The sequence below is a fragment of the Myotis myotis genome, unplaced genomic scaffold (assembly GCF_014108235.1).
Source record: "Myotis myotis isolate mMyoMyo1 unplaced genomic scaffold, mMyoMyo1.p scaffold_m19_p_18, whole genome shotgun sequence".
Taxonomy (NCBI): Eukaryota; Metazoa; Chordata; class Mammalia; order Chiroptera; family Vespertilionidae; genus Myotis; species Myotis myotis.
This window is the reverse complement of record NW_023416322.1, coordinates 8281890-8304017: the sequence shown is the minus strand read 5'-3', so window position 1 is coordinate 8304017 and position 22128 is coordinate 8281890. Positions and strand designations below refer to the sequence as shown.

Here is a 22128-nt window from a genome sequence, read left to right as displayed (position 1 = left end):
CACCCCCCTCACCAGGCACTTCCTTCTCACTCTCTGGGTGGGCACGGCTAGAGCCTCATAGATTTCCTCAAGTTGTCGGTGAGATGTGGAGGGGCTGGCACGGGTTCCCCACGATGCCAGGAGGTACGGGCCATGTGAGAAGCTGTGTTCAGGGCACACACACACACACCCAGGGACTCTCCCAGACAGGGCCAGGACACAAAGGACTGGCTCAGGGTTATAAACCTCTGCTTTCGTTGGGTTCGCTTTAACTGCACCTCAAAATAGTATGGGAGCCAGTTACTGAACCCTGGGGTAGAGAGATGCAGAAAGAAGGCTCTAGGAGGCCAGTCAAGTCTAAATGGGGTAAACAGGGGAGACACACACACACACACACACACACACACACACACACACACGCGCGCGCGCGCGCGCGCAAATAACCAAAGTTGAAAAGGATTAACAAATAAAAAAAACAGCTCATGTGATTACGGGGAACTAAAAGCAATCTCCGTTATCTGCAGGACGGCTTATTTCTGAACATGAACACGCTCTAGGCCACTCACTTCTAATATGGACTCCAAGTATATTAAAGCGTTTGTTTTCAGCCTCAACAGAAGAAAAACTAGGAAGGATAATCAGTGAGAAAAGGGCATGCAGTAGATCATTCCTAAACCAAATGCAGATTATCTGGGGCTTATGCTCTCCGTGGCACTGCTCCCATCTATTAATGTGGTCAGAAAAGCAGCAAGCAGGGCAGGAGGAAGTGGCATGCAGACAGATGTTTGGGGCTAGGTGAGGCCTCAGGTATGTCCTGAGTCCAAGTCCAAGGGCCTTTGCTCTACTCCAGGTCATCAGCACCCCTTTCAAAGGCTGCTGCTTCCTCCCCCGAAACATGGAACTAAAATTCGGAAGCCACTGAAGACACAGCAGCCAGCTCACCCAGGTGAGGCATGCCCAGGAGTGAGAGCCCCAGGTGCCACAGCAGTGCTACCTGGAGTCCCCAGCCCAGGCTCTGAGCTCATCCATCCACAGAATGACCCTTAGCAAAGACAATTTTTAGCTGCTGGAGAAGGAGGGGAGAGAGCACTATCGATTTGGCTGCCCTGGTTTCTGAGCCTCACCGCCAGGATCCAGCTGTGGAGGCCAACAGAGTAGCCCTCATCCCAGGCCTGGGGTCTGCTTGGCCATCTGAGACCCAGAACTCACTCCTCAGAAGGCTTCTCACTCCACTTTCCATTGGGGGCAGCTCTACTAGAATCCAGTGATGTCTAATGTCCCTTCCAACTCTATGATCCAATTATTTTTTTAAGTTACTTTAAAAAATGTTTTTATTGATTTTTTTTTTTTAGAGGGAGGAAAGTAGAGAGAGAGGGAGAGGAGAAAAGAGGGAGAGAGAGGAACATTGATATGAGAGAGAAACATCGACCAGTTGCCTCCCCTATATCCCCTGACTGGGGATCGAACTCTCAACCTGGGTATATGCCCTGACCGGGAATCAGACCCTCAATTTTTTGGTGAATGGGATGATGCTCTAACTGAGCCATCCGGCCAGGGCAATAATACAATCTTTAATAGTGGTTATTACACGCACAAATTCAACTCCCCCCATTTAGCAAGGGATACACACTCTCCACTTTAGTTCAGATTAGCAAGACAAAGAAAGTATGATTTATTAACACATTTTTAGATGTCATATATCATGTCGGGCTTGAGGATCAAATTACATTATAACAATTTCATCACATGTTAAAGTATAAAAAGAGTCAAAAGCTGCTCTCACAACCTCAAGTGGGAAATTCTTATCTTTGGTGCTTTGTAAACTTAAAATTCTGTTTCTAAAAGAGGGAAGCTTTCGGATGGATGTATATGCACTTCTCTGTTAGATGTGGATAGTGTTTACTCCCAGTGAAGGAAAATCCACTTGGATAGAACTGTCACTTTTCTTGAGTTCCAGAAACATCTTGAATTGCTATATAAGAATTCTGGTCAAATGAATACAATCCAGTAACCATCATCGTCAGGCAAATTTGTAGAATTATTATTATTATTACTGTTGTGTTCCTCACTCACTCTACCATATGGTTCCTGTCTCCACTTATGATTCATTACGGATAAACTAAACAATAGATGACTAAGAAACGCAAGTTAGAACTGTGAGGGGAACCTCCTGCAGTCAGCAGTGTACGGCAGACAACATCCCCCCATCTCCTTGGACTCCGCACACCGCACACTAAGACAGCACCAATCTGCTTCATATTAAGGAGGGAAATGGAATAAAGGTATTGATGATGGGTTAAAACCAGAGTTTTAGGATCACAGGCTGGGAAAGGAGTCTTGTTCAACCATCGACTGCCTCAGTGAATTTTCTAACGAAGAAACTTAGGTCTACAGAAGAGAAGGATTTGGCTGAGGTCACCTGGTAGGGCAGAGGAGAGAGAACTGGCATCCAGTCTCCTGACCGAGTCCTCTCTTCTCACGGTGCTCCCGGCAGTGCTAGGCTGGCTCTAGAGCCCAGTGGAGAGTACAGCAGGGCCAAGAGGTCAGACAGGAAGTGGTGGGAAATAGCTGCCACCCAATCAGCCTTTGTTGTGTCTGCCCAGTTACCCCGCACAGAGCCAGGCACAGCTCTTTGCCCATAGGAGGTCCCTGGTAAATGTTTCTTGGATGAAATTGTAGCAGGGTCAGGATTTACACTCCTGGCAGCTCCGACTGTTCCTATCCCAACCTGAAGACAGAGATGATGTTGACCTTGGTGATGATGGCATGAGTGAACATCTGCAGCATCTCAGCACCAAGCACTCCTCTGAGCACTTCACATAAAGTAATGCAATGCCCAGCAGAAGCCGATCAAGGTAGGGAACTCCAGACACAAATGGTTGAGGCCAAGCCCAAGAATGGGGCCACATACGTCCCCCCGTCTTTGGGCTCTCACTCTTTTTTTAAAATATATTTTTATTGATTTCAGAGAGGAAGGGAGAGGGAGAGAGATAGAAACATCGATGATGAGAATCATTGATCGGCTGCCTCCTGCATGCCCCACACTGGGGATCAAGCCCACAATTCAAGCATGTGCCCTGACCAGGAATCCAACTGTGACCTCCTGGATCATAGGTCAATGCTCAACCACTGCGCCAGGACAGCCAGGCCGGGCTCCACTCTTAAAGCGTTGTTCATATGCCCCAAAGGGAGGCCTGAGAAGCAGGCCTGAGGCAGACACCAATTCAGATGTGTAAACACAGCATTTACCCAGGCCAACTGGTCTACCCAGGGACCTGCCTGCCCCCAAGCACTCCAGGACTCTTGTCCCAACCTGTAAACCTGACTTTTGTATTTTGAACAATGCAGGCTGTTCAATAAATAATGGCCTGTCAGTGTCATCGCTGATTATCTGACTTCTTAACAGCTGGGGCAAAAGTGATCCTGTTTCTACGCTGAGATGAACGTCAGAGGCCAGGCATACCGGTCCCTGTCCTCTTAGTCCTCAAAGCCAGTTTCTAGCAACAATTCTCAAATCAGATAAGATTAACTAAAAACACACACATCAAATCTTAATACTTATTACGAAATGCTCAGGGGGTTCTGTGTGTGTTTTTTCAAAAATTGTAACTTCTGTGTTTATTACCAGAAAACCAATGTTTAAGAAATGAAAAGTATCGATTTGTGTACTTTACTGTATGTTTTACTTTAATAAAATGTACAAAGGAAGTAATGACAAAGGGGACTGAATGGCACCCAGCCCCCTGCCTCCCCTGCTAAGAGGTTGTGCCAGGTCCTGGGCAGAGGAGGGATGAGAGGGGGAGGGGGAACCCCAGGCTTTCACTGGGGTTCTGAGCCCCTCTGAGTCTCAGTGTGTCCCTCTGAGAAATGGAAAATCATCGCTGTTTCCAGTGGGTTATGGGAAGACAAAGGCAGAGGCAGGGGTGAGTCCCCTGGACCCCACGCTGCCCTCCCCCTGCCTTTGTATTCACATTATCAGAGTTCTGACTAATGCAACTGATTCCCTCTGCCCTGGGTCTTGCGAGCTTCCACCGCAGAAGGGGACAGACAACCCTGGTAACTGCCACCACCACCCCTCACTCCCCAGGCCTACTGCTCACCAGGAAGGTGGCCTGCCTTCAGAGGGAGATGGAGGTACATCCCACACTGGGCCAGGGAAGAGCCTGTCATACCTACTGGAATTTTCTGGTTTATAGAATTTTTTGGAGAGAAAAGGTAGAAGGGGATGGGGAGTGCCAGGAGGGAGTCCCATCCTCTACAACCCCTGACTTCCCAAGCACACCAATGGCGGCGGGGACATAAAGGAAAAGAGGCTGGTGGACTTTGGGGGAAAGATCCAGTTGGGACTCTCCACATCTGGGCAGCCCACGGCCAGTCAGTCGCCTGGTGTTAAAAAAGAATTAGGCCCAGTCCTCCTTCCTCCCTCCTGTCTCACGCTGGCATCTTGGGTAGGTGGGTGGAGGGCGTGTCAGCAAAGGCATTCTACACACAGATGGTGGTGAGGGAACCTGGCCACCAGCTGGTGCAGGGTCCACTCCTGTGCCTTTTGCTGCTGCACAGCTCTGAGCGAGGCCCTTCCTCAGGCTTCTAGTTCTGTGCAAATGAGGGATTCAGCATGACCACACCCAGTCTCCCAAGCTCAGACTTTTAAGAATCCCATGAGATGCTAAGGGCTTCCAGGTAGCCCGTCAGAGTGGTGCCTATTCTCACTCAAATGGGAGGACACGGGCTGGAGGCTAGGTTACAGCGCACTCCATGGCTGGGAGGAAGACTGTGCACAAGGGTAAGAGCTCAACCTGACGGAATCGGACTGGGATAGAAGGGTTTGAATCCAAGCCCCAACTGCGCAACTACCGGCTAAGAGACCTCAGGAAAAAGCAATCAAGTCCCCATGCTTCACTTCCCTGTAAAACAAGGCCACTGAAAATACATCCTAAGTGGACAGGGGAGTGAGACCCTGTCTCCTAAAAGCCCTTAGCACATTTCCCAGCACATACTAAGTTCTGACTATCTATTAGCTGCCATTGTTCTAACCTCACACTTCTAATTACTGCTGCTGCTGTTGCTATGACAATAACCAGGGATGGGGGAAGATGCAGGCCACTCACACCTAGAGCACCTTACCACAGCACTCCTCCTGCCCTCCCGCACTGGCGGCCAGGCTGACAACCATGGTCATTTACGCACATCTGCAAGAAGACGACAGGTGCTCCCAAAAGACAGCCACATCTGTCTGGAGTCCTCTCAACCCAGAACCACTGACAAAAAGGTCTCCTACAACTTCAGGCAGTTTATACCTTCCCATCCCCTCTTCCCTCCCCTCCCCTCCCCTTCTCTCTCCTCTCCTCTCTTCTCCTTTCTCCTCCTCCTCCTCCTCCTCCTCCTCCTCCTCCTCCTCCTCCTCCTCCTCCTCCTCCTCCTCCTCCTCTTCTTCTTCTTCTTCTTCTTCTCTCTCTCTCTCTCTCTCTCTCTCTCTCTCTCTCTCTCTCTCTCTCTCTCTCTCTCCCTCCCTCCCTCCCTCTCTCCCTCCCTCCCTCTCTCTCTCATACACACACACACACACACACACACACACACACACACAGCCAGCAGTCTTCCATCGGGACCATGGAGAATTCTAGGGCTGACTGGGGCAAAGGTTGAGCAGGTGCCAGCTGCCCAGCTGCAGCTGAATACAGGGCTCAGAGCAGCCCACACAAAACAAAAAATGAACAAGCAAGCTAGCCAGCAGCCACACAGCCAGCGGTGATGCAGGAAGACAATGAGCTCTTCCCAGGCCTGGCCACCAAGTCCCGTCCATGGCTGTTGAGACCAGAACTTGACACCCTGCCAGGGCTAGGGGGCGTGCAGTGATGGTCACATGGTGTTCTGGGCCAGAGCTACTTGTACTGGAAGATGGGGTAGGTTGCTCTCCAACCCCACCTAGGATTCCAGGGCTGACGTATGCTAGACACCAGCTGATACCTGAGTCACAGCAACCCAGGAGGGAGCTACACCAGGAATCCATGACCAAGAGTAAGGAGGTGGACACTCAACTCGGCTGCACCCTGATTCATGCTGCCTCCTCAACTGGCCACCTAGCCGTCTGTGCTTTGGTTTCCCCACCTCTACAGTGGAAACGATACATTGGCTTCATGTATTAACTCAGTGTGGCCAGGGGTATGCTAAGGATACAATTATTTATTTATTTTTTATTTTTTAAGATTTTTAAAAAATATTTTTATTGATTTCAGAGAGAGGAAGGGAGAAGTAGAGAGAGATAGAAACATCAGTGATGAGAGAGAATCATTGATCAGCTGCCTCTTGCACGTCCCGTACTGGGGACTGAGCTTGCAACCCGGGCATGTGCCCTTGACTGGAATCGAACCTAGGACCCTTCAGTCCATAGGCCGATGCTCTGTCCATTGAGCCAAACTAGTCAGGGCATATTTATTTATGTTTTTAAATGAATAATAAATATGACTTTTTATTTTAAAAAATACTTTTATGAATTTCAGAGAGGAAGGGATAGGGAGAGAGGGGTAGAACATCAATGATGAGAGAGAATCACCCCCGACACTGGGGATTGAGCCCCCAACCAGGGCATATGGCCTGACCAGGAGTCAAACCATGACCTCCTGGTTCTACTGAGCCACGCTGGCCGGGCCTGATAAGGATACCATTAGATCAGGGAAACAAGATAAGGGGACCAAAGTTGCTTATTATGAGAAAAGGACGCTCATTCCTTGGTCTGAGAGGCGCATCTCACTTTTCCCTCTTTTGTTGATGACCCTTCTTCTGTTGGTTTCCTCACCGTCAGAAAGGCCATCCCTTCTTCCCCACCATCCTTTTCCCCCATGGGTGCCACCAGCATGCGATTAGGAAATCAGTGCATGAGGATAACTGGATTGTCCATTTCTGCTGAACTCCCTTCTCTTCCCTTCGGAGACCCTTCCTAGTGAGCCCGTCAGGAGCTCAGAACAAGGAAGAGCGCCATCGGTCAAGGTTCCACTTCAGTCTCCTGCGTGAAGTCTTTCCAGGATGTCACAGGTGAAAACAGACTCTCTCCTAAACGCCAAGAGCTCTGAGATCGGCACACACATCTGCATGTATCCTGCATTGCTTTGTGTAGTCAGCTGTCTTTACCACAGGTGGATACCTGGTATGCTTCCTCTATTAGCGTGCAAGGTATCTGAGGACAAAATTGCTTCTTGTCCGCTGTAATTCTCACGGTACTTCGCACACAACTGAGCACCTACCTGAGGCCCCAAAATAGCTTATGATTGCTCTCCAAAGTCATTAGATGTACAAGTACTTGAACAAGGCAGGCATGAAGCTGGTATGAGGAAGGGAAGTGTCAACAACCACTCCCTTTCAAGGGACACTTCCTATGTGCCAGGCACTGTGCAACGGGGCTCATGTGCGTTCTCTCATTGGATCCTGGCAACTCCATGCAAGGCAAGCTTACTATTTAACTCCCTAAGTTCACAGATAACAATTAGAGGAGATTTACGTCATCTGCCAAAGATCACACAACCAGTGAATGCGCCCAGGCAGTCTGACTCCAGGCTCTCGCTTTGCACTACCTTCTACTTCCAAGACCAAATGCATGCACTCCACAGCATGAGCTGAGAAAACAAACCTGGGGAGGGGAGAAAGGGGAGAAAGCCAACAATCTAAGACACATGAACGGTCCTAACCAACAGAAGATCCTTCAGGACCAGGGAGCAGTCCTTGGCCTGTTTTGGTCTGTCCCTGACATGTCAGCATCTGGGTAGACCCCAGAGGCCGTCACCAGCCCGCTGAGGAACAAAGCATTCTTGCTCTCAGAAGCCCCAGCTGCAATTTCTCATAGTGCCATCTATGCACTCCCTCTTCATTTTTCAAGGTTTCGGGAACATAGAAGAACCATTCACTATGTTCAGAAAGGGTTTTCCCAGCCTGACTGAGACTGGGGCCAACACCTGACCCAGGCCCTGACCCCACTCCTGCACCAGCCTTCCAGAACCTTCTAGAGGGCCCAGCACACAGCATTCATAGTCATTTGCTACATCTCCTTTAACCTCAGCCTCTCCCCAGACTCCCAACTGTCAGTTCAGCATGACAACCCATTGATGGCCCTGCTGCTGAAGGCAGCCAGACAGAGAAGAAAAAGGGTCAGAGACCTCAGGGATTGGGGGAGGGGGGGCACCAGGCAAACTCATCCAAGTCCCAGGACCCCAGTGGGCTTGCTTCATGCTGATTCCTAAGACACTCAGGATGGGTTGTGCTGGGGTTGCCATGGGCCTGTGGGAGTGAAGAGATTAAGCACAAAGACTCCAGACCTCTGCAGTCAGATGGAGTGTTTGCTGGTGTCACTCAGGCGGGTCCAGGGGTGATGGGGCTGAACTGGAAGTCCTTATTCCTATCAGAGGAGCAGCTTGCTGACCACGCAGAACCGGAGACAGGAAACGGTTCTCAGAAACAGAAAACCCCAGGGACACTGTAAAACCCCAGAGAAAGACAGAGGGACAAGGGCCAAAACAGAAAACGGGGACTCAGCAGAGAAATATTGAAGCCACACAATGGATAAACCCTCTGTACTTAACATTAAACTTTGAACGTTTCATAAACAACGCTTAAGAAAGTTCTGGATGTTGCAACCCTGGCTCCCATACAGGAAAGCAATGTCCCAGCAGTTTCATGGGAGACAGAAGAGAAAATCAGCCAAATCAGAACCCAGCAAGAGGGCGAACGTGGGCCAGACAGGAGCAGTCAGCCGTGTCTCCGCGATGAGCACTGGAAATCCCACGTGAAGCCCCGCGAGCTGGGTGTAGTGCCCGTGTAGTCAGGCTTGCGTTGCCTGTCTGCTGAACGGTACATACTTCTGCTTCTCAGTGTGGACTCGGTTAGTCTCAGCTAATCGCTGCTAAGGCCCTGAGTGAAAGAAGTCTTCCAGGTACAGACAGATAAGCACCTGGACTAGCTGGGTCCCCCGCTGCCCCCCGTAACTGGTCAGACCATGCGAATCCGCCCTCCCCTCTTTTACTGACCAGCTTAGTCAGGCTGACTTCGGCCAGATCATGCCCTTGCAATACGGCAGCATTGCTGGCGCTGGCACGGGGGCAGAGGAGGACCACCAACTCTGGCCCCCCCTCTCAGTGCTAAATGTATGGGAGGAGAGGGTCCCGCTCCAGGTGGGAGCACAGCAAGGAAAATATCCTGTTGACACTCATCTGGACAAGGGGAGGCTTGTGGCTCTGTCCGCTTTCATGCTCCCATTTTCTTTTCGCACCGAAATGAAAAGTAAGCCTATGGAGGCGAGACGAACAAGAGCTGGGTTCAGTGTCTGTGGGCAGAGGGGGCCGCAGGGGCAGGTGGTGACTCTTCTACGGGGAGGGTGTCTCAGCCTCTGCCTTGGGGACAGAGGCCTCACAGAGCAGTATCGCCAAGACTCAGAGAGCTGGGGTGCCATCAGACCCTGACATTCCTATGGCAGCCTGGAGTGCCCGCGATGCCCAGACTCTTCTGTCACCCTTCAATACAAGTGACTCGCAGACCACGAAGCTTCTCGAACGCAGGTGCCATCAGCCCGTGTGGGAGCCCAGGGCTGACTGTTGGCTAGTGAGCCAGGTTAGACTTGGGAATCAGATCCGCTCCCAGCTCTGCCACTCAGAGCTCAGCCACTTGGGCAAGTTGGTCCACATTCTGAGCCCCCATTTTCTCAGTGTCATGAGAATAACATCCAACCCAAGGGTTGTGATGAGTCCGTGGGATGACAAAGCCAAGCATCTGGCACAGGCCCCGACACATAGTAGGTGTCCAGTCAACGGCACCTGAGTGCCTTGTTCTGGAGACCAAGGCACATGGTGGGACAGACCTGGGAGGTCTGTGAGAACCAGGGGGAGAGGACTGACAGCTATGGCTTAGCCCTGCCACTTTTAAAGTGAATCCTTACGTGGCTGCTTATCTGTACAACAGCAGCACTGACAGCGCCCTTTCTCCTGTATTGTTCTTATTTAAAACCCCTGTTCGGTAGGCATGATGATCTCCATCTTACCACTGAGAAAAAACAAGGCTAAGGAAGGTGAAATAACTTACTCTTTAGATCCCTATCCTTCTGGCCTTCAGCTCCCTATCCTTTCTGCCACCCACACTGGAATAACCATCCACTGAACACGTATCTCCTGGAAGTTTACCAGGTTCCAGGCACTAGAAGCCCCTCTGGCCTGTTCCAAGCCAGCCTCCTCCTTTGGTCCCTCGTGGCTGATGGTACATCCACAGGACAGAGCCCTGGGCATCACGCTGTCACCCGCCGAGTGAACCACCCCATGCTGACCGAGAACTACTAAGGGCCAGCACTGGTCACGTGACAGGAGACATTCTCTGCCCTCTAGGCCCTTCCAGTCTCTTGGGGGAAGGAAGGTAAAGCCAGCGGGAACATCAGAGGGAGGAGGGAAACCATCCAGGGAGCCGGTGCTGCTCGGCCTGGCTGTGTATCAGAGCCACCCCAGCATCCCAGTGCCCAGACCCAACTCTCGGAGATGGTGGTTTACGTGGGGTAGAGTGGGTCCCACCATCAGAACATTTTTTTTCAATCTTCACCCAAGGATATTTTCTCCATTGATTTCTAGAGAGAGTAGAAGGGAAGGGGGGGAGGAGAGAGAGAAACATCAACATGAGAGAGACACATCGATTGGCTGCCTCCCGAAAGCACCCCAACTAGGGCTGGGAAACCTGCAACCGAGGTATGTGCCCTTGACCGGGAATCGAATCCACGGCCCTTTGGTCCACAGGCCAATGCTCTAACCACTGAGCAAAACCAGCCAGAGCCCAGTAGCAGAACATTTTAAAATCTCCCCAGGTTGGGCTAGCATATTACCAGGCTGAAAACCCATGTGGAGGGGTAATGGCATTACCTGGCAGGCTGTCCAAAATGCAGAACCCCAGGCCCTATCCAGACCTCCTGACTCTGCATGTGCACTTCAACAAGAACCCAGGTGACTAAGTGCAGGAGGATGGAAAAGGCAGGCTCCTCCCTGCGAGTCAGCCAGAGAAGTCCCTCCCCAGCCCCAGTTGGGAGCCGCAGCCCACCTGCTCCCTGCCAGGCAGCGCCCATCCCCTGAGAGCAGAGCAGGGGACTCAGGTGACTTGTGGGAGCCACGCCCCCCACACGGTGCCTCTCGTCTCCTCCAGAGCCGCACCCGGGGCTGCATCACAGGGCTCCATGCACAGAGCTGCTGGAGTCCCAACAAGCCCCTTCTGCAACCAGGCTAGGCCTTGTCACCATGTAAGTGATAAGAAGAAAGGGGAGTTTCTTTCCCTTCCACACAGTTCTCTCTCTCGGCCCCTCCTCTCCCCTCCCCCTCTCCCAGAGCTCGGGACAGTACGGCCTCAGCACAGCCCCAGTGCAGCAGCGAGCTGCCTGCCCCACCATAAAGGCGGCACTGTCCCCGCAGGCACGGAGGTGGCTGGTACCAGCTCAGCCTCATGAAGGAGGGAATCCTCAAGAGAAGCCCAGACAGAGACACACACATAATCTGGCCTCTCAGTCACGCTGCGCCCCACCCCCAGCTCCGTATCCTGGCTACCGCGTCTTTGTTTCTGTCATTTGTGTATGTGTGTGTGTCATTTTTCACACACGCCTGCCTCTGCTCTCCCAGCAGACTGAGAGCAAGCCTCCTTGGCTCCTCCTGTGTCACTGTCCACAGTGCCAAGTGCAGAGACTCACACCAGCAGGGGTTCGATAAATGTTATTTGTATGCACGTGCACACACTTTCCAGGAGTCAAGGCCATAGCTCCAGGCTCACAAAGGGCTGCTCGCAAGCAGGTGTTTATAAAGGGTTACTATCAGCACACTGAGATTCTGTAGGAGGAAACAATAGAACTACAAGGCATGGCTACAGAAAGCATGCACCCGGGTTTAGGAAATCAGACTTACCCAGGGCAAGCCTTAGACAGAGACCCAGGAAAGCCGGCATGTTGGTGATAAGGGTAGGCAGACCTACGGGCACTGGCATGTGCCAGCACAATGGACGCTCCCCTCCAGTCTTCCGACAGGCTACTATTCTTACTTATTGATTGGCATTTAAAGCATTTCCCCTCTGGCACCTCTACTACTCACCCATTCCCCCGTCCTGAGCCACGTCCACTACACCAAGTAAACAGGACATAGGGGTGCCTGGGGTTAGAAGGAGGGCTGTCCCAGGACCAGGAACTTCTCTCTGCTGGATGCCCACCTGACACAGCACATCATCTGGGCGCCACTTCACCCCAGAGCAAACTTCCTGGGCCAAACACACTGCATTGCTCGCCCATTCAAGGCGCCAAAATGTCTTGGATCAGGTCCTGGCCCCCCACCCAGAATTCAAGGAGCCTGCTCTCCACCCTTGAAAAGAAAACGGTGGTGCATTTTCACTCTGACAAGAAGAAAGTCAGGGCAAAACTCAGAGCCACATGCAAACTTTCGGTTCACATTCAGCACGGGGCTTTCTCCAGCTAAGTTCAAACTCACCCGCATGCAAAGTCCACTTTCCTCCACCTCCCAGACGTGTAGGTGTGAAGGACCAGAGGCCAGGGGCGATGTTCTGACTGTAAAGCTGTGCGGAGCAACACAGCAGCCACTAGTCGCCTATGGCTGTTTAAATCACATTAAATTTAAAGAGAAATTCCATTCTCAGTCACGTCAGCTACATGTCACGTGCTCAGCAGCCACATGTGGCTGGGGCGACCGTGTTGGACAGCACGAATACAGAACATTTCTGCTGGATGGCACTAGCATTGAACATTTAGATGTTTCATTTGACGAAATGAGTAGGGTCTGCCGGGAACGTCTGTTACTCTCTCTGAGTTAGCGGGAGAGGTTTTAGGTACACTGAAATGTTGAGTAGGAGTCCATTTTTCACAGTGAAAGAACGTAGGTGCTAAGATTCTCATGTACAGAAAGACTCTAAGGCAAAACGTGCAGGGCTACAGATCGGGTCGTGTTAGCATGTACATGTGCACACACATGGTCCCTCCCTCTTAAGAAGGCATTTATTCGTTTCCCAGCCCACACTTTTGCTTTCATCACAAGGACTGTGAAGTCAGATGCTGTAAATCAGTTTACAGCCAGAAAGGACACGTGCAACCTAGTCCTGGACACAATTGTTTTATAATCCTTTTGGGTGGTTCTAAGCATTCCCCGGCTTTACCTTTGAGCCTGGCATTATTGGGGAGAAAAATCTTTCAGAGGGCAGGTCAGCACCCTGGACAGCGACAGGCTCCCTGCCAGTACCCAAGAGCAAGTCCCTGCACTCCCCTTCCCCCAACGCCCCTGCAGAAGCAAGAGCAAGCTCAGCGAAGAAGCTTCACATGCTCCTCGCCAACCCCAAGAAAAAGACCAACTCCTCAGTCAAGATTCTCCTCCACCGGCCCCTGCCCGTCCCTCCAGCCACACCTTCCACTGCTCCAGACTGGCCAACTCAATGCCTGACCACACCTTCCCTCCTCTACACCTTCGATTATGCTCTCTAGCCCCACCCGAAAGCCCATCTCCTTACTATTACTTATTCAAATCCTACCCATTCCTAGAGACCCAAACCAGCCCCCCTGTTTCTTTTCTAAATCTTCCCAAAGGACTTTACATTGATTTCCTCTCTTCTCTGCCATCGCACAGCACTTCTAGTTTAATTGTGCTTTAGGGAACTTCATTACATACTGTCTTGTACAATTACTAGGTTCAGACGTAATTTTTTAAGTTCCAGTATGTGGAAGGACTCGCTGTGTCACCACAAGCCATGCAGCCACCCTTCTGAGTCTGTTTCTTGATCAGGAAAATAATGACCTTGGACTAAATCACCTCTCACATTCTAGGAGTTGAGGATTCTCTCAAAACAAGTTGCCACCTAGGCGTGTGCTGTGCACAGAGTAGAAGCTTCAAAGACACAACAAATATGATGTAAAAATACCCCAAGGGCTGGGGTCAGCAGAACCCTGGGTGAGCTCCCAACATGAGTCAGAAAGGCTTCAGTTCTACTCAGTGTGTGATGAGGATCAGACAGAGATCCAGTTTCTGCCCTCGCCTACAGCAGCACAGGAAAATCGCCTGTGGCCTCCGAGGCACTTCCTTCATAAAGAACGTGTCACCTCCCGCATGTGGAAAAACACCACACAATGGGTACTGTAACCGTGGCTTTATAACAATGGCTCTCAGACAAACACGCATGAATAGGGCAATGAACACTTGACAGCAGTGGACTAACTTCACCATCCATTATGCATAAGCCCATAGACTATGGAAAATAACCAAAAAGCATAACCTTTGGTGGTCCCCCAAAGTAAGATTCTGGCTAGTCTCACAAGTCAAGCAGTTCTGAGGCAGAGGGATCACTGACTTAAAATTTCAGCTCAATATTATACTTCTTGTCAAAATGATATTTATAATGCCTCCTCGTGTTTAAAATCCTATTCTCAAAGCATTCAGCTTATGAATATAGGCACAAAAATTAAGGCCTAGAAATGCTTAATAAACTTTTGTATTATAGATAAAGATCAGACTGGAACCAGAGGCTAGTGGGAATAATTTTGCTAACACGGGCCGCGCCCACACAGAGACCTGCACACGCATGCACACAAAGCACTCAGGGGACTCTCAGCAATATGAAGGATGTGTCATGAAACTCGCGGACCCCAGAGCTGGAAGACTCCACTGAATACTTGCACAAAATGCTACCGCCGAAGCAAACCGGCCAACATCAGTGAAGAAGGAGGGACTTCTCATCACTGGGGAAAGTCCTTGGAATTGTTCCGCCAGCCATTCACTCGCATCCCAGAAAGTCACAAGATCTGAGAACAAAACTTAGCAACTGGTCAACCCACCCCAGGTGGTCTGAACTGGGCCCAGGAGAGTGAGCTCAGCATGAAGGCCAGAACCATCCAGTCGTAGGCCCTTCACCAAGCTGGCCATCCTAAGTGCTCAAAAAAGGAAAGCAGGGAGACCCCAGGACAGCCAGGGTAGAAGAGTACAGACTCCAGTGCCCAGGTTCCTCTATGATTATGCCTGGTTATACTCCAGACATACCCGCACCACTGAATTACATGCACCCACGCCGTAGTATTTATTCATCATGATTCAAAGGTGCCCTGTGCAGTCCTGCCTTTGCATCTGCTCTTCCTCCAGCCATTCTGATTATTAAATCAGTATTACTATTATTATTATTACTGGAGGCCCGGTGCATGACATTCATGCACTGGGGTAGTGGAGTGTCCCTTGGCCCAGCCTGCACCCTCTTGCAGTCCTGGACCATTTGGGGCATATCCTCCTGCCATCTTAGGCCTGCTCCCACGCCAGCCGTGAGCCCAGCATCTGGCTGAGTGGCGCTCCTCCTGTGGGAGCACGCTGACCACCAGGGGGCAGCTCCTGCATTGAGCATATATCCCCTGGTGGTCAGTGTGCATCATAGCAACCAGTCGTTCTACTGTTTGGTCAATTTGCATATTAGAGTTTTATTATATAGGATTATTACTTATCTTCAAGTCTCAGACCTACCTCAAGTGCTTTCTCTTGCAAGAGGCTTTTCCAGATTACCCAAGCCCAACATAATCTTCTATCAACCTTCTAGCATTTACTGTCTAGAATTGCAAATGTTTCGTATATTTGAACATATGTCCCTTCTCTCATAGCCTCCACATTGTTCCAGACAATACCCTTGACCTACACGTCAGGTGCTCAATAAGTGCTTGGTGGTGGTGGTGGGAATAAGACCTTCTCCAGAGGGCCACTGCCACCTGAGGGCAGAACTAGGTCTGAAGCTAAGTGGATGGGCTGGGGATGGGCGGGACAGGCAGAAACAGCCCCGGGACAGCTGACACAACCTTCTTCCAACTCCGGGTGCCAGGTTTCTTCATTCTAGGACTGAGCTGGAAATCCTCCCTTCCTACCCTGAGCTGCTGATCCCAGGCTGTTTATCCCCTTAACTCTGTTTATTGTGATCCTGGTAAGAGGTTCAGAAGCCCTCCAAGCCCCTCTCTAATTAAATTCATTAGAACAGATTGGAGCTTTCCTTCTGTATCTCAGAAAAATTAACAACACGATTAGCATCATAATGATGGGGAGAGGGGCTGCCAGGAGGCCTTTCAGGAGGGGCTGGCCCAGCCAGGGAGGGAAGAGTGTGGAGGAGCAGGTGAAGGAGGAGAAAACAGATGCCCAAACAGCTGCTTCCCCGAGGAGGGGAGCTGCAGGAGTGGGAGAGGATGGGAACAACCCCCGGGGATGACCTCACCAGGCCCCAGGCACTCTGACTTTTTCATGGCGTGGCATTTGGGAGAGGAAAGACAGAATGAGAAATTGGACAATGCAATCAATTCCAGAAACATGGGCTTCTGGGAAAAGAGGCTTTCAGCAATCTTTTCGTTTTACAGAGAGGAACACATGTAAGCCCTGTTCATGATGGGGCTGGTGGCAGAATACGGGACTTCCTGTTTTTATGATGAGCTTTCCTGCAAGGCTTTACTGCAGGAACCTGGGAGAGCAGACAGATACAGCAGGTGACTGCTTTCCCAGAGAGCCTGCACCCACCAAACTTCAGTTCCCTCCTCTAGAATACCCTCCCCTTCCCTCCCCATCAGAAGTCCAACAGGTCTCCAAGGTTCATTTCCATTCCCACCTCCTCTGTGCACAGAAGACAGCATTTGACTGTGTGCTACCTGTTAGGCACTGTGCTGCGATCTTCACGACCTTATTGCATTTAATCCTTGTATTATTTTTGCAAGGTTCATGTCAATATCCCCATTTTCCAGACTGGGAGGCTACAGCTCCTCAATTAGTCAGAAGAACCAAAGTTTGAATGTAGTTCAGTCTGACCTCAAAGGTGAGCAGTTTCTACTAAGCCTGACTCCAACAGCCATGCTTAGGCAATGTGACTGCCCAGGGTCTGAAGACTTAATTAGAAACTGCCTTGTATTACTCCCAAGAGGTTTCACCTGTTTCTGTCTTCGCTCCCCTGTGTGAAAGCATGCACCACATTTCTGTATCCTTCAGAAGGACGTAGTACAGTGATGGCGAACCTTTTGAGCTCGGCGTGTCAGCATTTTGAAAAACCCGGTGCAGGTAGATAAAGTACATCCCAGTTCTTTATTTTTCCACCAGGGAGGGGAGCTCAGTACAATACAAAGGAGAGGAGCTTGGACATCAAACACATATAGGTTTAAATTCTAGCTCTGCAACTCGCCTGCTCTAGAGTCTTAAACAAATAACCACCTCTCTGAGTCTGTTCCCTTATCTGTAAAACCAGGATCCTAACACTATTTCTTTAAGTAGGGTTAACTCCTGTGAAGATTAAATGAGACGATGTATATAAAGCCCAGAGTAGGGTGTGTAGCATGTAGTAAGCACTCTATAAGGATAACTCGTATTATTCCACTTTACATTTTCCTGGCTTGCCTCAAGACCTAATAAAAGGAGGGTGGTTCAGGAGGAGGGTGGCTGGCACAACCCGACCAATGCTCCGGGTCAGCAAAGCTGCGGAAGTGCCCACCCACGCACCCAGCCCAGCCATGAGCTCCCAGCCCTCCCCTGCAGTCCCAAGGACCAGGCCATAGTATCTAGTATCCGCCATTGCTGCTAGGCCTCGGCCCTACCTGGGCATTGTGAGTAAATGCTCAAAACTTTAACACCAAGCTGCTCTGGCCAAAGCAGGGGTTTATCCGAAGAGCTTGGTGCAATCACTCGGCCATGCTCCTCCAATGCCAGGAGCCCATCGAATCTCCGTTATTTTGTATTCTGTATAACTCCTGTTACCTTGTACTGTCTTCATTTGACATCTCTGTATCTCCACCCTGACATAGTCCAACACCTAGCACAGTCCCTGGGGTATATATACCCACAGGCTCAGGACACACTCATGACATGAACTAAATTAGGTGTGTGGGGAAGAGGAGGGGTCCTCAGAAGATGATGCTGGGTGCCTCTACCCTCAGTCCTTCCAGCTCAGCTGCGGGTGTTCATGGTGACCTCTGCTCAAGCGTCCGCCTTCTAAGGATCGCCCCTGCTCCCCACTAGCCACCCACTTCTCTGATGACTCCCACCCAACTCTGACACCCCGGAACTCCAGGACCTTCCACCCACAGAGCTCACGATCTTCCCATTCACCTTGCTTCTGAGCGCAGACCTGTGCATGACTTGCTATTTCCCCTCCAGACAGGAGCTTCGAGGGCAGACACTGGCCTCCATCCTCTGACTCACTGACATTCTCAGTACATCCTGACCACTTTCCCCTAAATGCAAGTGCATAGCAAACAGGAATGGGCGAGTTGACCAGCCTCGATCTTGTCCCAGAGTTCCCTATGGGTGCTCCCTTCAGGCCGAGGCAGTCCTCCCCCTCAAGCCAGGGATCTGGTGACATCTTTCATCTCACCTCCTCCTCCACCCATTCCTCACAGTCCACTCGAGAGCCAGCCCGGACCTACCGCTCAGGAGAGCATCAACCAGCCCCCTCACAGGTGTGGAGGAGAAGGGGCTAATACCACTGGGGGAAGGCGCTGCCGTTCCACACCCCTGGCCACCCCTGGCCCGATATTCTCACTCAAGCTTATCTGTGTAATTTGTCTGATTACTTGCCTCTTTTCCATTACACTGGGAGCTCTGAGAGACCAAACCTGTATTGCTCTTCATCTCTAGGATGCCAGCACCCAGCAGGGCAGCACATGGTAGGGGTTAGTGAGTACTTGTTAAAGGAGTAAGTATGGAACCATCTTAAGTTCCTCTCGCCTCCTTCTCCCTCCTCCCAAGGCAAACAGACAGAGGCCTGAGTGAACTTCTCTGCCTCTCCCTGTCCGGTTTCCGAAGAATTTCTTTTTCTAAAGACCAAGTGATGATCCCTGTGCCCAGCTCTTGGATGGTTCTGGAGGACAGTGGCACCAGGGGAAGGAAACGAGTTGCAACCACAGAGGGATGGGAGCCTTGGAAGCCTGTCCCTCAGTCACTGCAGAAACGGGACCCTCTTCTGTGTCTCCTCCCCTCAGATACCCGAATCCAGAACACCCTCACCCCCCAGATATCAACCGCCTCCTCCATGTGTCCCTGAGAGAACCAGCCCTACAAGCCAGCCTCTCAGCCAGGGGGAGCTCTCAGAGAGCTGGCTCCTCTTTCTGAGTGTCTCCGTGTAGCCTGCACGCTGTCAAACAAGGCACGTGGGCTGAGGTTCACTTCACAAAATTAGGAAATATGTCCATTGCTATCAGAATCCCCCACTTAACCTGAGCTCCAATCAAGCATTTCAGTGGCAGGACCTTAATCCAATCAGCTCTCCAGGATGGCTGCAGGTGATGCCTCCTCCTGGTCCAGGAAATGCCAGGGAAGCTTCCTGTCCCACCCCCATTCTGATGGGAGGGGCGCAGAAGGGCGACAAAGCAGAGGACAGCTAGTCCCCCAGCCGAATGCCCCCTGCCAGGCGCTGCCTGAGTCCCGCTCAGAGCTGTGGCCCACGTGCTGAGTCCAACCACTCAGATTTGTAAAGTGAGGGAGCCTGGCAGAGAAGGGACAGCAATTTGCTCTGAACCTCCAACTTCAGCCTCTGGGTGTTAGCTGAGGTCCCCAAGACAGGAATTGGGCTGCCACTCCGTTTCATGGGGTGAACACAATTTGTGGGGCAAAGTGTAAATGGCTCTTTCCTCATATGTGTTATTTTCTCTCTCTCTCTCTCTCTCTCTCTCTCTCTCTCTCTCTCTCTCACTCACACACACACACACACACACACACACTCAGTAGAATCTTAAGTAGGAGAAATTACTCTCTCAGAAATGCCAGCTCAGTCAAAATGAAAGGTAGAAAGTACTAGATTCATAGCAGACCCCACCCCCACCCCCAACTCACCTCCTTCAGTCTTTCTGCAATGCAATCCCACCAGATCCCCTGATCCCCAAACCAGGGGAGGACAGCCCTCCCTCTGCCTTCCTTCTTCTCTCTGCCCCCCACTCCCCCAGCTCCTCTGGCCCCTCTCCCCAGGGCCTTCCTCTTCCACACACATTTTCCCCCGGCTTCTCCCACTTACGTCTCAAGTTTGTTGGGCTCTGAGCTTGCCATTCTCTGACCCCAAACAAACAGTTCAGCTCCGGCCCTGCAAGTCTGCCCTTGCTGACGATCTGAATATGGCCCAGCAGGGCTCACCACAGTGCCCAGGGTAGAGAAGACATACCAGGCCCTCATCCCAGGGAGACAGACAGGCAGAAAAAGAGGCACAGTCATCCTCCCCTCCGGACTGAGGGAGTAGGCATCTCCGTCCAACACACACACACACACACACACACACACACACACACACACTCACCACTGCCAAACGCCAAGAAGGAACCAGGAACCAGGAGCCGCGCCTGGCTCAGGCCGCTGGAGAGGGGCTGCCGTGGGCACCAGTCTGGTGATTCAGCACTCTGCCCACTCTCAGCCCAGCCCATTGGCCACACTCATGACAGCTCCTAAAGCCAAAGTGCTGACTGCGAAGCTGAGGAAGCAGCCTTTCTAACGTCCGAAATTCTCCGGCCCTGCATCCCAGGGCCCGGAACAAGCCCAGGAAGAGGCTCCTCCGCTGTCCTCAGACCCAGCCCTTCCCCATCCTGAGCACCCTCCCCCAGTTCCTCTAGGAAACAAACCTGAACAGCTAAGGGGAGGGTGATATCAGAGAGGCCTACCAACCCAAGCATCCTTCGCCCCCAAACCATGAACAGGATCAAACATGCAGAAAAAGGTTATAAGTGGCAACAGCGAGGACCCGGGGCCTGCAGAGTCGGAGGCCTCCCCAAGCAGGGAAGGAGGGCCCAGTGGCAGGTGAAAGGCTCAGTACAAGCCCTGTGGCTCCAGGCATCACCAAGAAGGGCAGGTGGGGAAGGTGATGGAGGGCAGGCCAGGTAACACCAAGGAGGAGAGAGAAGATGGGGTTCCTTAGAGGGACTGTGAGGCAGCTGGGAGAGGCCGGGACAGGTGCGCAGAGGAGACCTGGAGAGGACCGTGAAAGAGCTGGGAGACAGCACACGGTGATGGGGGATGCAGCAGGGAGGAGGGCAGGGAGGGCAGGGAGAGCGCCTGATGGACAGGGAAGGCAGGATGGAAGGGGTGGGGGTCCTACAAAGTGGGATGTGGAAGTAAACAGAGGTATCGGGGCAGGGCGCGCGGAGGCAGGGCTCCGGGACACCGGGGCAGAGGAAATGGGAAGGAGGGTGAGGATGCAGGAAGGGGGAAGGGATGTGGCCGGTGAGAGAGAGCGGGTGTGGGGTGTGCAGGGGGTCGGGAGCTGGAAGGGAGTGGGGTGCAGACGTGGATAGAACAGGATGGAGTCAGAGCAGGTGACGGGGTGGAAAGAAAGGTCAGGATGTGGACAGAGGGGGATGGGGACAGGTTCGGGGATGGAGACGGAAAGGGGAGGGCGGGAAAAGCGGGGTAGTCGCTACCTAGGTTTCCATGTTCCCCGTTGCGCCCCCACCCCCATCTTTCCGGTGTCGGAGCTCACCTACCTCCAGGGGCTCCGCTCCGGCCCTGGGCGCAGCCCGCGCGCTCCGCTGCCGGCGCTGCCACTACCCCCGCGTCCCCTGCAGCGCCTCTCGCCGCCGCATTAGGGCAGAGACCGGCCCGGGCGCGTCCCCGGGCGCGGCGCGCCCCCGGCACCTTGCGTGCGCGCGCCCGCGCCACTCCCCTCGCGCGCCGAGCGGGGACCGGGACGCAGGAGGAGGAGGGAGGGATGCTCCCGCGCGTCCCCGCCCGGCGCGTCGGGAAAGGTTCGCGGAGCCTGGACCAGGAAAAGCCCTTTCTCTTCTCACCCACCCACGGCCTCTCTGCGCACCGGCTTGAAAATGATCATAAGGAGCGCCCGTTCCCCTGTGCGCCTGCTCATCGCCAAGCGCACGGAGAGCGTGTGCTGAGGCCCCAGCGTTTCACCTGTTTGTCCTATATCTGCCCCTCCACCATCAGACTGTGGCTTCTTGGGGGGCGGAAATTGGTCCTCCTCCGGACACCTGCTTCTGAAAGATTCTCCAGGAATGTTTGTTGATTGAGAGTTGTTGGATCCCAAATTGGGGATGTGAGAGAGGTTGTGACACCTGCTGGGGGAAGGGTGGTCCTTAAAAAGGGGGCGGTTTCCTCTGCCCTAGGCGGGGTTAGGCCTTGTCCCATGCTTGAGTTAATTGGGAGAAGCCACGGCCTTCGAGACAGACCCAAGTGCAAG

General features: G+C 52.1%; 1 protein-coding gene across 17 annotated transcripts in view; it reads right to left on the bottom strand.

Moving 5' to 3' along the window:
• The window catches only part of NFASC (neurofascin), a 181257-nt gene extending 159698 nt beyond the window's left edge, over nucleotides 1-21559 (bottom strand). For all 17 annotated transcript variants that reach the window (XM_036344413.1, XM_036344419.1, XM_036344420.1 and 14 more), the window contains exon 1: nucleotides 21422-21559. The gene's annotated coding sequence lies outside the window, so the exon portion shown is untranslated. The remainder of the gene's footprint in view (nucleotides 1-21421) is intronic.
• Nucleotides 21560-22128: the final 569 nt, after the last annotated feature.